The 13,464-nt window shown below is 35.3% G+C and overlaps 1 protein-coding gene across 1 annotated transcript in view; it reads right to left on the reverse strand.

Annotated features, from left to right (window-relative positions):
* NTNG1 (netrin G1) overlaps positions 1-13,464 on the reverse strand; it is a 151,108-nt gene that overhangs the window by 33,579 nt on the left and 104,065 nt on the right. The gene's annotated exons all lie outside the window — the stretch shown is intronic.

Raw genomic sequence — 13,464 nt, forward strand, 5'->3', positions numbered from 1 at the left:
AACAGAGAAGAAAAGGAAAGAAGAGAGGTCTTATTTAAGAGCTGCTTCTACTGTACTTCTGAGGTAAGCATTAACTCATTTTTATATTCTGAGATGAAAAACAATTGGGCCAGAAAAGTTCATGAAAATTCTGAAGTGTGTACTGAATAGAAAGCATGCTTACTGCAGCCATCTGAAACGCAGCTGGCATGACAGCCACTCTTTAGATACCCCTTCATTAAACACAGAATGCCTTTTAGTCTTTAATCACAAGCAGAATTAAAAATCTTGGTTTTGTGCAGAAAGAAGCAGAAATTAGTAATGTATCAATATCATTATAGAAGGTACAGCTATGCTTTGTGTAGAAAGCTCGTGCAAGTCTGATCACTCAACTCTGAGATTATGAGCCCAGAATGAATGCAGGAAATGATATTAGGATGATCAGAGAAGTAGAGAGCCTATTTAAAAACTGAAGACTAGGACAATTTGGCTTGTTTAGTCTAGGAAACTGAAGATGGGATATCACTGAGCTATAAATACATCAAGGATATAGCCTTCTGCCATCCTAAGTGAATATCTGCGCTAATGGACAACACTGGCACAGGAACAAATGGGTGTTAACTGGCCATTGAGAAATTTCAACTGGAAATTTGGAGATGGTATCTTGCCATAAGGGCATTGAGGTTCTTGATCGCTTCCAATCTGCAGCAAAAACCTGATGCTTTAGAGATGCAGTTTATTGACTGGTGAAAGAGATTACGGTATGTTTCCTGCAGTAATGGAGTACTGGATGCAGTGACTTGGAAGGGCTTCAAGGTCTTGAAGTTAACTTAGCCTGTAATTAGATAAAGCTGTAGCAGAGGGTGTAAAATGTTTCCTTACATGACAGGGGCCAAGTCCCCTGTGCTGCCTTTCTTATGATATGCTGCTGATTGTTGGCATAGGGCATCAGATACAGTATTTGTGCCTGTCCGTATTTTTATAAAGAAATAGCAATACTGGTACATGTTTATGTGTATATTATGCACACCTAATACATATATATTTCTTTGGCTGTTGTCTGATGGACTATAGTGGACTATAAATAGATATTTCATATACTGTACAACGCTTAGCACAACACACATTTCAATGTTGAGAGCTGCCTTTCTGCTGCCAGGAAACATAACTTCAATTTACATATGCACATTCGGTTAACATTCTTGTTCTCTTCCATGTTATACTGCTAAACTGATGTTTTGTGGAGATGTTTGATGCCTATAAGTGCTAGAGTACAGTAAAACATTTGGTGTATCAGTCTCAGTATGTTACCATTTGACATAATTGAGGGGGGAGGAAAAAAGTGTTAATGTTTTTTGTCTTTTGCAGTTGGTCAGTATGAGTCAGCATCTCAGCCAGCCACCCAGCAGCTTTTCTCCCTTAGTATATCCATCTTGCTCCAGTGAAAACTGCCTGTGTGGGGCAGAGGCCACAGATCTAAAAGTGAAAACTACCACGAGTAAACAAGAGTCACAGGAAAAAATCGTTACGATTGTAAGTTTTTGTGTGTTTGATTTTTAAAATAAGAAAGAGTGGTTAGCGATAAGCAATCTGATCTTTCTGGATCTCAGGTTCAGAAGCAATGCTGTCTTAGTCTCTGTCTGACAAAGGACCCGTCTTTTTCTGCCATTAGATAATTTGTTTTGGTGAGACGATACTGTACTGGCATGTTTGTCAGACTTGTGGCTAAACATAGTTATACTGTAGGTGAATTTAGAGGAAGTAATTTACCTTGTTTTTCTAATCAGTAACAGGCAGCAGAATACTGCATTTTTATGTTTCAAAAATACACAGACTAAAGAAGTGACAGTAAATCAGGCTAGGCTACATCACCTTTTGTGTTTAAAGTAGCAGAAAGAAATTGAGAATATTCTGTGAATGAATAACTGCACTACTTCCACTCTGAAATTGTGATATGACCTTCAGTAATAGTACTACTACACATAATTAGCCATTACAAAAGCACAAGAAACAAAGCTGCACATAAAGTAATTCACTCTGTAACAAGGTTTGCTCCAAGTTATGATTTGGACTGAAGAAACATCTAATAATTATGAAGGACTTAGTTTGATGTACACACATACTCCTAAACATATACAGAAGGACTACCCAAATTCAGATGTGGCTCATCAGCATTAAAGTGACACCAATTATAACACTTGGTTGCATTGCTATGGGTACTGCTCTTTTGTAACAACTGTGCTGTGTGAATGAAAGCCTTTGTCTCAAAGTTAACTTGTACTAAGATATGGGAAAGCTCTAGGAATCTTGATCGTCAGATTGGTAAATGCTACGTGGTATAGAAATAACCTCAGTTAACCTAAAAACAGTCTAACATCTGACCAAATGCCTTTGCAGTGATGCACAGGAGAAAAAAAAAAAGCATAGCAAGTAACGATTGGATCTTTTTTTTTCTAATTTTTCCTTCTTCCCTCCCATTTTGCTAGTGTGGTAATATGAACTTATTTTGCATACTGCTGTTGGCCTGATCAGTGGATCATTTTTACATCCCTCTGTGTTTATGAAAAAAAGCTACATAAAGGGTCCTGATAATGATTGAAATGGAATTATTTTCTCCACTGGCCATGTGAGGTGCTACCCTAAACCAGTCAAATGTAATATGTAGGATTATATTCAGCATCATGCCATCTAGGAAGCTAAAACCTATCAACGCTGTATAGCCTTTCTAGCTTATGTGGTTCATCTTAACCAGCGCACCAAGACCAAAAGCAGCCTGCTTATTAGAACTGTCAGAAGCACAGCTTAAGGTTCTTAGGCACATGTCTCTGGCTAGCAGCCCAACCACCTTCATGCACTGGCAAAGCCAAGCAATCACTGAAAGAGATGGGGGGTGTGTGTGAAGTATTGAAAACAGGCTGCAAATGGTTTACTAACAATGAAATGACATGAGCTTACAGCGCTAGAAAATGCTGCTTTCAGTTCGAGTAAGAAAAGACACAGATAACCTGGAGACAGTTTAAAGCTGAATAACAATAAGGAGTAAATGGTTTGGAAAATAAAACCTCAGAGGAGAGGTGAAGATAGCTAGATAGGTTTAAAGTGAAGGGAAAAGGGAGAAGAGATAGCCATGTTAGATTCGATAATTGTCTCTGGATGATTCAGGAATTGTCAAATCCCTTGCCAACTCACAGAACGATTGACTGTATGAGCCTTTAAAGACTATTTCCAATGCAATGATTCTGTTGGAACAATCTTAATCCTGTTGCAGAAAGCATGATAAAATTACCCAGTAAAGGAGACTCATAAAGAGGTTATTATTTAATTGTTTTGTTTCTATAAATTGAATACTTTTTTCCCCATTATAATGCTATGCATTTACATCTTTGAGATGACATACTATTGTGCTGTGGGAACGAGGTTCAGCTGAATCTTCAGCTGTGACCAATCAAACATGAAACATCATCACATGAAACTCATAAACACACATGGAAGGGAAGCATAATTTTTAAAATAAGACAGGTAATGCATGAGACAGCTATCAATGTCATTCTCTAATTAAAAGCATAAAGACTATTTCAAGAAAAGTGCGTTCAGAAATCATTAAAGTATTTTTTCTTTTTCATTTTTCAGTAACTGTGTTCTTTCTCTATACACTAACAAAAGGCAAACAAAGGAGATTTCATTGTAACCTTAGAAATGACCTGCTTCATAACAAACAGTATGGCTTGTTATCATGATCTCATCAAATGGGTCAAACTAAGTTCAAACATTTGTTAATATCCCTATTCCTTGTTAATATGTATTTCACGAATAATGAGACATTCACAATAGCTACACAAAGACAAAACACCTTTATATGTACTCTTTACAGATAAATTGATGAGGAAAAACAATAAGAATATCTCAGGGTTCAGACTGTGAATGATAGATATGCAAATGAAACAGGTTGCCTGTACATCAGAGAGAATATTGGTATCCTTCATTATTCCCATACAATTCCATTATTTTGATAAAACACTGAAACATCGGTTCAAAATGTAATGCCTACACTCTGAATTTGCACACTCTTAGAGTAAAATGAAGATGTAAGGCACACTTAGAATGCATTAAAAGACATAACTATGCATTACACCCCGTGGCATTTACAGATACTTCTTGAGGATATGGACAATTGATGTTTCATGTACTGTTTGCCCATGACTAATCTGCTTCTGTATCCTCTTTTACAAGCATATCAGGAAGAAAAACAAGATTCTAGTGAACTTTTGCTTTCTAGGCGACAATCTGAATGGTCATATTCATATATTTAATTCCTCTAAAAACAAATGCCATGTCATTTTATATGACAGCAGTGACTGTCTAAGCAGCATATTTATTATTTTCTTTGTATGGCTTATGTGACTTAATGCTTCTGTTGCTGTCAATGAAGATGCCTCACCAGTAAGCTGATGGGTACACTTCACAGATATTCCAGATTCATACAGTGCAATGTTTGCACAACACAGAGCACTATGGGATCACTGTATGAATCCAAGAATTCCTACCTCTCTTGTGGTTTGCAACTTGAACAGAAGAAACAGTTGACATAGCTAATTTGGGAGCAACTGGATAGGTAATAAAATGAACAGTAAATTAGAAAAGATACCATAGAGGAAACAAATCAAAAGATTAACATAAAACTCTTTATTTTCTAACTTTTAAATTAACTTTAATAATGGTTATTGTTTTGTAAGGAAAGGGTGAAAGTTAGGGAAAATGAGTTATATACTATCAACTATTGAATCATTTGAGCTTTGATATCCAAGATAAAGAGAATGTAATTCACATCTACATATTTTAGCAGTTTTATGTTAGAAGTTATTAGATGATTTCTTCCAATCCATGACCAATTACTATATGGTAGCCAGAGTGGTCTACAAAGGGTTTTATTAGATTTACATGCATATTTATTCTGGTCTAATAGCATAAACAAAGAAAACACAATGAAATAATATTACGTATAGGCAGATTTCTATAATTCTCTTCATATGCTGTCCTTGACTGAAATATTTAATCTACAGTAAATGTTAAACACTGTAACAATATGCTGCAAACACATAATCTGAATAGAAACGCTTTTAAGTTTTTGTTTTGTGCTCCCTAACAAAATGTCAAAACAACATTTACTAAAACTCTTATTTTGGGGGAAGAAACACTGAATAATTTTATGCTATTCAAGTTATTGTATTTTGCAATGAAGTTAAGCCTTAGATCACAAGCAGTATAATTAAGCTATGAAATCCATTAGAAATGCTAAGTGTCATCTCATTGGGAATGTTTTGATTTAAAATTCCTGTGAATAATGTAGGCTAATCCTGACAGAGAGCAGACGAGCAGAGATCAAGCTAGGGTTTTTTTGTTTGTTTAAGAAACACATGCAAAAGCTTGGAAAATATAGCATGGGCTAAATGAAGTTACTGGAATGCTAAGTATCATCAGGGATATTTAATTTAAAATATATATGAATAATGCAAACTAAAGTGCATTGCTAATTCTTATAGAGAGCACAGAGCAATTATTATTTTCTATTTTATTGGGCACTTAGAAACTTGTACATATAACACAGTAGATTTTATATGTGTATGTGCATATGTTTTGATTTGGTCATTGTTATCAATGGATTCAACTACAGCCCTTTCAATGTAATTCCCCAACAGATTCCTAATACATCTTGATCAGTTTAGTAGCTATTTTCTAGATTGCCTTTTCCTTAATTTTACTCTCCATCTGTATATGTTATAGCACAGAAAGGACACCCTTTGAACAGTCAAAGCAAGCCACGGCCCAGATTTCTGCAAGGATTTTTTTTTGGGAGCGAAGGGCGGTAAATAAGGAGAACAAAAGGACATTATTTTTTTAATGAACAATCATTTTCAAATGTGAAGTATAGCTGAGTGCAACTTCAAATAACAAAGAATCTTACTCTTATTTTATAAGTCATCTTAAAAAGTCATTCTGTCTCCTTCAATGCTAATCATCATGCCACGGTCTGTGAGTAATTTTTTGTGTGGCACTCCAGTTGCAGGAAACTATGAGTCTATCCCGCAGAGAACTTGCTTGTGTTGTGGATGGCACACAAGCTGAGGATGCTGCTCAGCTCATGTGGGAAAGCAAAATATTAAAAATGGGTTTGATGTAGACAATGACAATCTTTTTCACTCAAGAATCTCGAGACTTACTCAAAATACAGACTGCTGCCTAAACAAGTCAAACATTATCTAGGGCTTTCTGTATATCAGTACTTATAACCTGTGCATCTACTTTTCCAGTAGATGTGCGTAATCTGAGTATTGGAAGACTTTTCAGGTAAGGTTTGGTTTATGGCTGTTTTCTCACAGAAGAGCATTACTTAACACAAGAAGAAAAATGAGTTGGATTATCATTGTTACTACTTTTGCTACCATGTGGGACTCCTTGAAAGCAATTGCAGTAATTTTAGACCACTAGGAATTTTACAGCATCCTACCTTGGTTTGGTTTAGAAACCTCAAGGGAAGAAATATTCGGCCATATCCTATCAAACTTTGGAGGATCTGCATGCATCAGGAAAAATCAGGTTTTGTTATTTACATCTGTGATATTGTTCTGAACAGGCAAGCATATGGACAAAAGACATAGATTACAAACATCCAGTACTGGAATAGTCTAGGTTGCACTTCAACAGTACATGACTTCACAGTGAACAAGAAAACAAGCAATTGATGATTCCCAAAACACCAAATGGACATAAAATACTGTGCATAAAAATTTATCTTCTGTGGTTTAAAATATAATTTTTCTTGATGAGAAGATATCCTAGACCAATATATGTGATTTTAACACCATGAACAAAAAAGGAACATATTCTGTTAAATCTGCACTGTAGAGATAAAATGACAATATCAGACAAATATGATTTTCTTACCAAAGACATGTATCTTACCGTAACATCCTGTTTTTAGGGCCTTATGACTGAATTATATTTCTGTTACCAGAAGAAATATGTTTACCAGTAGAGTGGGCCTTTTCTTTTGCTCTCAGAGTTTTGTGTGTTGTATCTATTCCCTATCACCTCTACTGGTATTTTTTACAGCTGAAGTTTTTTTGTAAGAACACTAAATTTCTACATTTCTTAAAGGCTATACATAATGTGTAACCTTCATGTAGAAACATTTTGTCTCTCAGCCACAGAATTAGCTATGTCTCTTTAGAGCTTCATCTCCTTTGGTCAATGTGCTTTGGGGCTGGGGTTGTGGGGAGTGATAATCCTTAGCAGAATGGTGCTCAGCGTTGGAGCTGAGACTAAGTAAAGGGGATGAGGTTGCAGGAGGAGGAAAGCAAGCTTTTCTTTGAGCCCTGATGTGGGAAACGGTATTTATACTCTCCTTTTTTTTCTGTTATAATCTCTTCTCTGTTTTCACCTGCCTAGGTCTGAACATCAGATTTGGACAACGCTTTTATCATCTGTGAGTACTGCAGTGGTTGTGTCTTTTCTGAGCTGAACAGAACTATCCTTAACGCTTGTATCAGCCTACATAGCAGTGGTATTAGTGGGGAGAGAGATACTTCTTCATTTCTACCTACAAGGAACTCAGCTGGGTAGTGAGTAGATTGCAGTTGTCACAACTTGGTTGGCATTAAGGCTCTAGGTTTCTAGGTCTTTTGGAAGAAGGTGTTTCACTGTTATGTCTACCTTAGTGGAAGACCTGCAGGGATGCTACGACAAAAAGACTGGGGCTTCAAATATCTAATGTGGAAGGAGGACACAATTTTTTTTTTTCTGCAGTATCTTCTGATCCTTTTGTCAAGGGTGAAGACAAATCAGCTGGGAGAGGACGGCTGTCCCAAAAGTCCTCCCACGTGGAGAACAATTCAAGGAAAGGATGATGATGACCTGCACTGTGCCATTTACTGGTAGGTAGTCTTCTGCAATTTAATTAGTCAAGTTGTAATATAATTACATCATTACATCATATTCTTGCATTTCGGTGCTTTTCCCTTATTAATCAAGAATACGAAAGAAAGAAAATCTGAGTCAGTTTTGTAGGTTCTCAAACAGACTATGTATTGATTGAAAATAACCTGCCTCTACTGGTCAGATCCACCAATTCCCACACATAGGAAGTGCAAACACAATCATCAGAGTGCATGACAAAAGGTATCTCTAGAAGCCATACTTACTGAGGTGGCATGATAACCCTAACCCACTGAAAGACTGTAATTCCATGCACCTGAGCCACCACCTTCCTCCTCCTGAAAGACTGACTGACTGGTTATGTTAAAGAAGTTTCAAGCACATAAAATAATTCACTGTTAAAGTTTTGGTACTTTTGAGAACCTTGACCTACAGATTTTAAAGGGACTGGACATTAGAGAATACATGTAAAATCCAGAGCTAAAAAAGGAAAAGCAATATTAATTGACTACATTGTCCTGCTGTTCCCTGAGCCTTTTTCTCTGAGCCACTGTGCAACAACAGGGTTGTTGCAGAAAATCTGTAACATTTCAGACTGGAGTTTCCAATATCCTACTTCTGTTGTCAAATACCGTGTAGCAGACCTACTCCAAAAATTCACATGCATGATGGTGTTCAATTGAAATGGCCTAGGTATTACCAGAAGTAAAAGTAATAGCGTCAAAGCAGTAGCATCAAAGCTTTGTAATGCCTTAGGACTAACCTTCTGGAATATCTGTCATTTAGTAAACTGTTAGTCAAGGAAATCAGATGTTTTATATAATCTGATAAATATAATCAATTAATATAATCTTATTCTGATGATGATGTCCCCAAGTAATCTCGTCTTGTGCAAATAAAATCATTACTTGTATGACAAAAATCAGTGTTACAGATTTCTTACTAATCCTATTCCTTACTAATCCTATAAATGCTATAGAACTGTTCTCATTTTAGCAAACTTATTAAAATGGAGGTTGTGACTTACTGCAAAATAATTAAAAAATCCCTGACCCCTTAAATTAGATTACATTTAACTGAGATTTTAATGGACATCCAAAACAACAACGAACATATTTACAGTGCCTGAAGATTAGCAATTAAGTATTATTACTAGCGATTATTACTAGTTATTAGCAATAATTAAAATCATCTAAGAAGACACTTCTGGAGGTCATTTGTTCTGACCCTTTGCTCATAGCAGGGTCAACTACAAAGTTAGATGAGGTGGTTCAGGGTTATATCCAGCTGAGACCAGCCACTGTCTTCAGTGTCTCTGGGCTACTTGGTAATGTGGTTATGCTCCTGGGGACCTAATGCTTCTATTATGTTCCTTTTATTTTTTTTTAAATCTTTGGTAAAAAGAATATTTTTTTCTTATATCCTTATTCATGGAATGTATTATCATCAAGATTACAGGTTTCTTGATAAAGGCCTTATCTTTGAAATTTTCTGTGTGTTTTTTTTTTTTTTTTTTAATGGAGACAACTTTAAACACTTTATCTAAAAAGGTATGTGAGACGTCCAAGTCAAAGAATGTTGACTGTCATTCCCACAAGTATATTTGAGCAGATGAGTCATCCTTTGAACAGGCACTGGGAAGATTCATTTAGCAGTTAGTTGTTCTTTTATAGCAACTTGTGAAAATATTTCTAGTCCTCAGTGATTAGCACTCAGGGTTTTATTTATAAAGAAGTTGACTAGATAAACCAAGCTTTTCCAGAATAGTTCCATGTATGGACACTGTATTCTGTAATTAAAGGTATTATTTGCCAGAATAATTAATGAATTTTGCTGTAGGTATTCTAGAAGATATATAAATCTACTGTAATATATTCTATGTCAGTTATTCTAGGCAAACAAGCCTCGAGAAATGTGAAAAAGTTTCTAAAAGTACATTTTAGTGTTGTTATTGAAAAGTGAAGCTACTGTAGTAGCTTTAAAAGTCTACTTTAAGGGTAGCTGAGCTATATGACTGAGCAGAAAACCACATATGACATTTTAAATTTGCATTGGAAATTTCTGCATTCTTAGTAACTATTGTTCCAAAGCCAATTATATGCAAAATAACTATTGGGAAAAAAATCTTACTTTCATGAAGTAAGGAGAAACATGGTATTTATTAGGTGTATGATCATTTCCTTTTTTTGGATATACAGTATTGGGATTACCTGTGATACTACACAAAGAAAACCTGTCTCAAACACTAGCAGGAACTGCAGTCTGCACCATGGTTTCAGACCGGGGAAATAGTGTAAATGAACGGGTAGTTCCAACCAGACGGCTGCACATGAACAAAACCTGTCAAGATGTTGGCAGAAATTAATCAGCACTTCGTCGGTTTCTCACTCCAATAAAGTACTGAGCTGGCAGTAAAATTAAAATGCATTCCCACTGAGAGGGGCTATCTTTCCTCAGGGATGAAGAGCGCAGGTGACGGAGCGTATGAAGACTATGTTGCTGCCTGGGCTTCTGTGCTCTACAGCAGACTAGTGTATTTTTATTTCCTAAACTGTTTCTGCTGACCTGTTCCACAAACAATGCATTTGCTGAAAATTACTAATAATAAATCAGGAAGTCTAAAATAATGCTTACTCTAATGACAGACAGGGAGCACTTGTGTTGACAACAATCATTACGTATTTAATTTATAATAACAATAAGGAACCCTAGTTAGAGACCTTAAGATGTGTTCTGACTTTTGTTCAATTTCTATTAAAAACACAAACATTAAAAAATTGTCAATGTAAGCTAAATGATTCTAGTAGAAGTTCATGTTTCTAGTCATAGAAATCTGGCCTTGCCACTGCCTGTTATAAACCATGAGTAGGTAAGAGTAAACATCTATTCTAAAATATAGATGTCTGCCGAGCACAGTGCAGTTACATGTCTGACAGTGGGTTTAGTTGTTAATTAGACAAAAATTTAGAAATAATAAAAAACAGTGCTCACTGAAATCAATGGCAGATTTAGTAACTGCTGGAATAATTGAGTATGTTTATATCAGACCGTATTCCATCACTTATTGAAAAGATCACACTACCATTTTTACAGCTTTTCTATCTCATTAGGTCTGTTTAAAGTCATAATAACATACCTCACATGAAATTTGCCTTTCAACACTGTCATAACACTGCAAAATCTAACTCATCAAAAGGGAAGAAATGCTGAAAAAGTTCTTTAAAAAAAATACTTGGCCAATGTTAGGCAATCTTTTTTTTGCAGCAATGTAGGAAGTTTCATACCTGGTCCTTTGGAGAAAGGAGAATTCTGCATAAATGTGAAGATGTGGTTGTTTTATGGCAGCTCCTCAGCCATAACAGCTTTTATAACTGTTGGAAGAATTTAAATGCAATTAGTCCTTTACGTGTCCACTTGTTGTCTTAGAGTAAAAGAAAGTGATTTTTTAGAGGCTTTAAAAAATAATAATCCAATGATCCAACTCTGGAAACTTTATATACCATAAAAAAATTCACTGATTTTAACAAATGCGTTGGTTAATTCTCAAACTAATGAGGTCTGAGGGAGTATTTTTCAATTTAATTATTTCCACGAAAATATTTGCAAAAGTGCACAATGAATTCAAGTATCTTTGGAAGGAAATATTTAGATACTTTTTCATGACAAAAAAAGTAAATTGTTCTGTTGATAGTTTGCAGGGATTGTTCCTTTTTATTTTGATTCTACTTTTTCCTACAAATATGCTGAAATTGGCTGGTCGACTTAGGATTATTGTACAGTAATTCACAACTGATGAAGGACAGTAAATCAAGATCTTTTTTAAAAAATCAGAATGCTGGTTTGGAAACCTCATCCTTCCCTTATACTCTATGAAATAAGCTGATTAGATATCTAAGGGACAGAAAGAAAAACAGGAGAGGGTAATATAAAAAAGTGCTTTTTTTTCCCCTAGCAATTTCTCCCCAAGCTTTATACAGTTTTGAATCTATAAAGATTAGATTTTTAAGCATCTTCTTGGATCATGTCTGCTTTCTATAAACTTCCCTGAGTAACTGTAGCTAAACTTGCATATTACAAGTGGAATGTGTTTTGCATGGGTATCATGGTGCATACTGAAATGTTGATAACTTATTTTCTATAGTGTCCTATTGCTTGATGGTTTATTAATGGTTAAAACAAAGATAACTGTGACCTAAGTAATTCCCTATGTATTACAGCAAATAAAAAAAAAAAAAAAAAAGAAAATACAATTTGACTGATACACTGTTTTTAACTAAGCCAAGCTGGTGAAGGTAAACTGGGATGAAGAATGAGAAACACTACTAAACTGTAAGTGACCACGTCTACTAGACTGGTGAGAATGGCTCTTCTTATCTGTTAAAATTGGTGGATCTGGCCAAACAAAAACTGAAAGAAGGGCTCCCCCAAATCCCACCCCAAAGACCTGTCAGCGTTCCCTGGAGCAGCGTTGGTAGTCTCTGACTCTGCACTAGAAACCACTCTGCAAAGAGACAGTTTCTGCTCAGCGCTGGGGTCAGCACAGGCGCTCTGCTTACTGAACTTCAAGGGGGAAAGTCTAGTTATACAGAAGAAAACTGGCTTTGCTAAGAATCCTATCAGGTAAATAAACTACTCGTATTGTCTTTTATTTGGAACGTTAAATTCCTTTCAGATCCAGTGTTTGATTGAGTGCATTATACCACATAGGCTATCATTTTCTTCTTTCAGCCCAGTAATGTTTTAATATAATGGAAAATCTAATTGTTAAAGTGAAAAATTCTGAGTGCTTCAAAGTATTAAAGGAGGGAAAACAAATACTGTTACTGGCTTGTTACTATAATAATTTTTGTTAGATGAGGTGATTGCTGATTAACTATTATTTATTAAAAAGTCAGATTTGGATGAAATTGAGTTGAAATGAGAACATTTGGCTAGTATGTCCAAAATAATATATATAGTCTGAAGACAATATTTAAATGTTCTAAGGAGATAAACATCTTAATGGCCTCTCAACAGTACAGGTCTCTCTGTAAAACTTGACCTCAAATAATAATAGAAAAGTAATGTACAGCCTAGTTATGCATGTTTATATCCCGCTGACATATGTGGGTGTTGTGTACATACTCTCATCCCGAACTTGGCATTGTAATGGCTTTGATCCCATGGCTGTAAATTTAATGAGAGAACTTCTCAGCGCAAGGGGGAAAAATCAGGTCCAAAATACTTTGCATTGTATAAAGAAAGAAAAAAAAATAATCTGCTAGTATTTGCTCTCATAACCTTGTAAGATATAAATTTACTACATTAAAATTTCATAACAAATATGTAAAACAAATAAAGCTAGACTCATCCTGACACTATTTTAGTTCCAGAAAAATACCTACTAGAACTTTCAAGGTTAAGAAAACAATAAAATAAAAGAATGCCCATTCAGTCTTTTTTTTTATTTTACTTCTGTGTCTTGCGTTCATTATCATTAAAAAAAAAAAAAAGAAAGTTCTCTTAATTTGAAATTGGCTATAAAGAAAAACAAAACCATAGAGAACAAAGCAG

This window comes from Numenius arquata, chromosome 8, assembly GCF_964106895.1.
Source record: "Numenius arquata chromosome 8, bNumArq3.hap1.1, whole genome shotgun sequence".
In the NCBI taxonomy this organism is placed as follows: Eukaryota; Metazoa; Chordata; class Aves; order Charadriiformes; family Scolopacidae; genus Numenius; species Numenius arquata.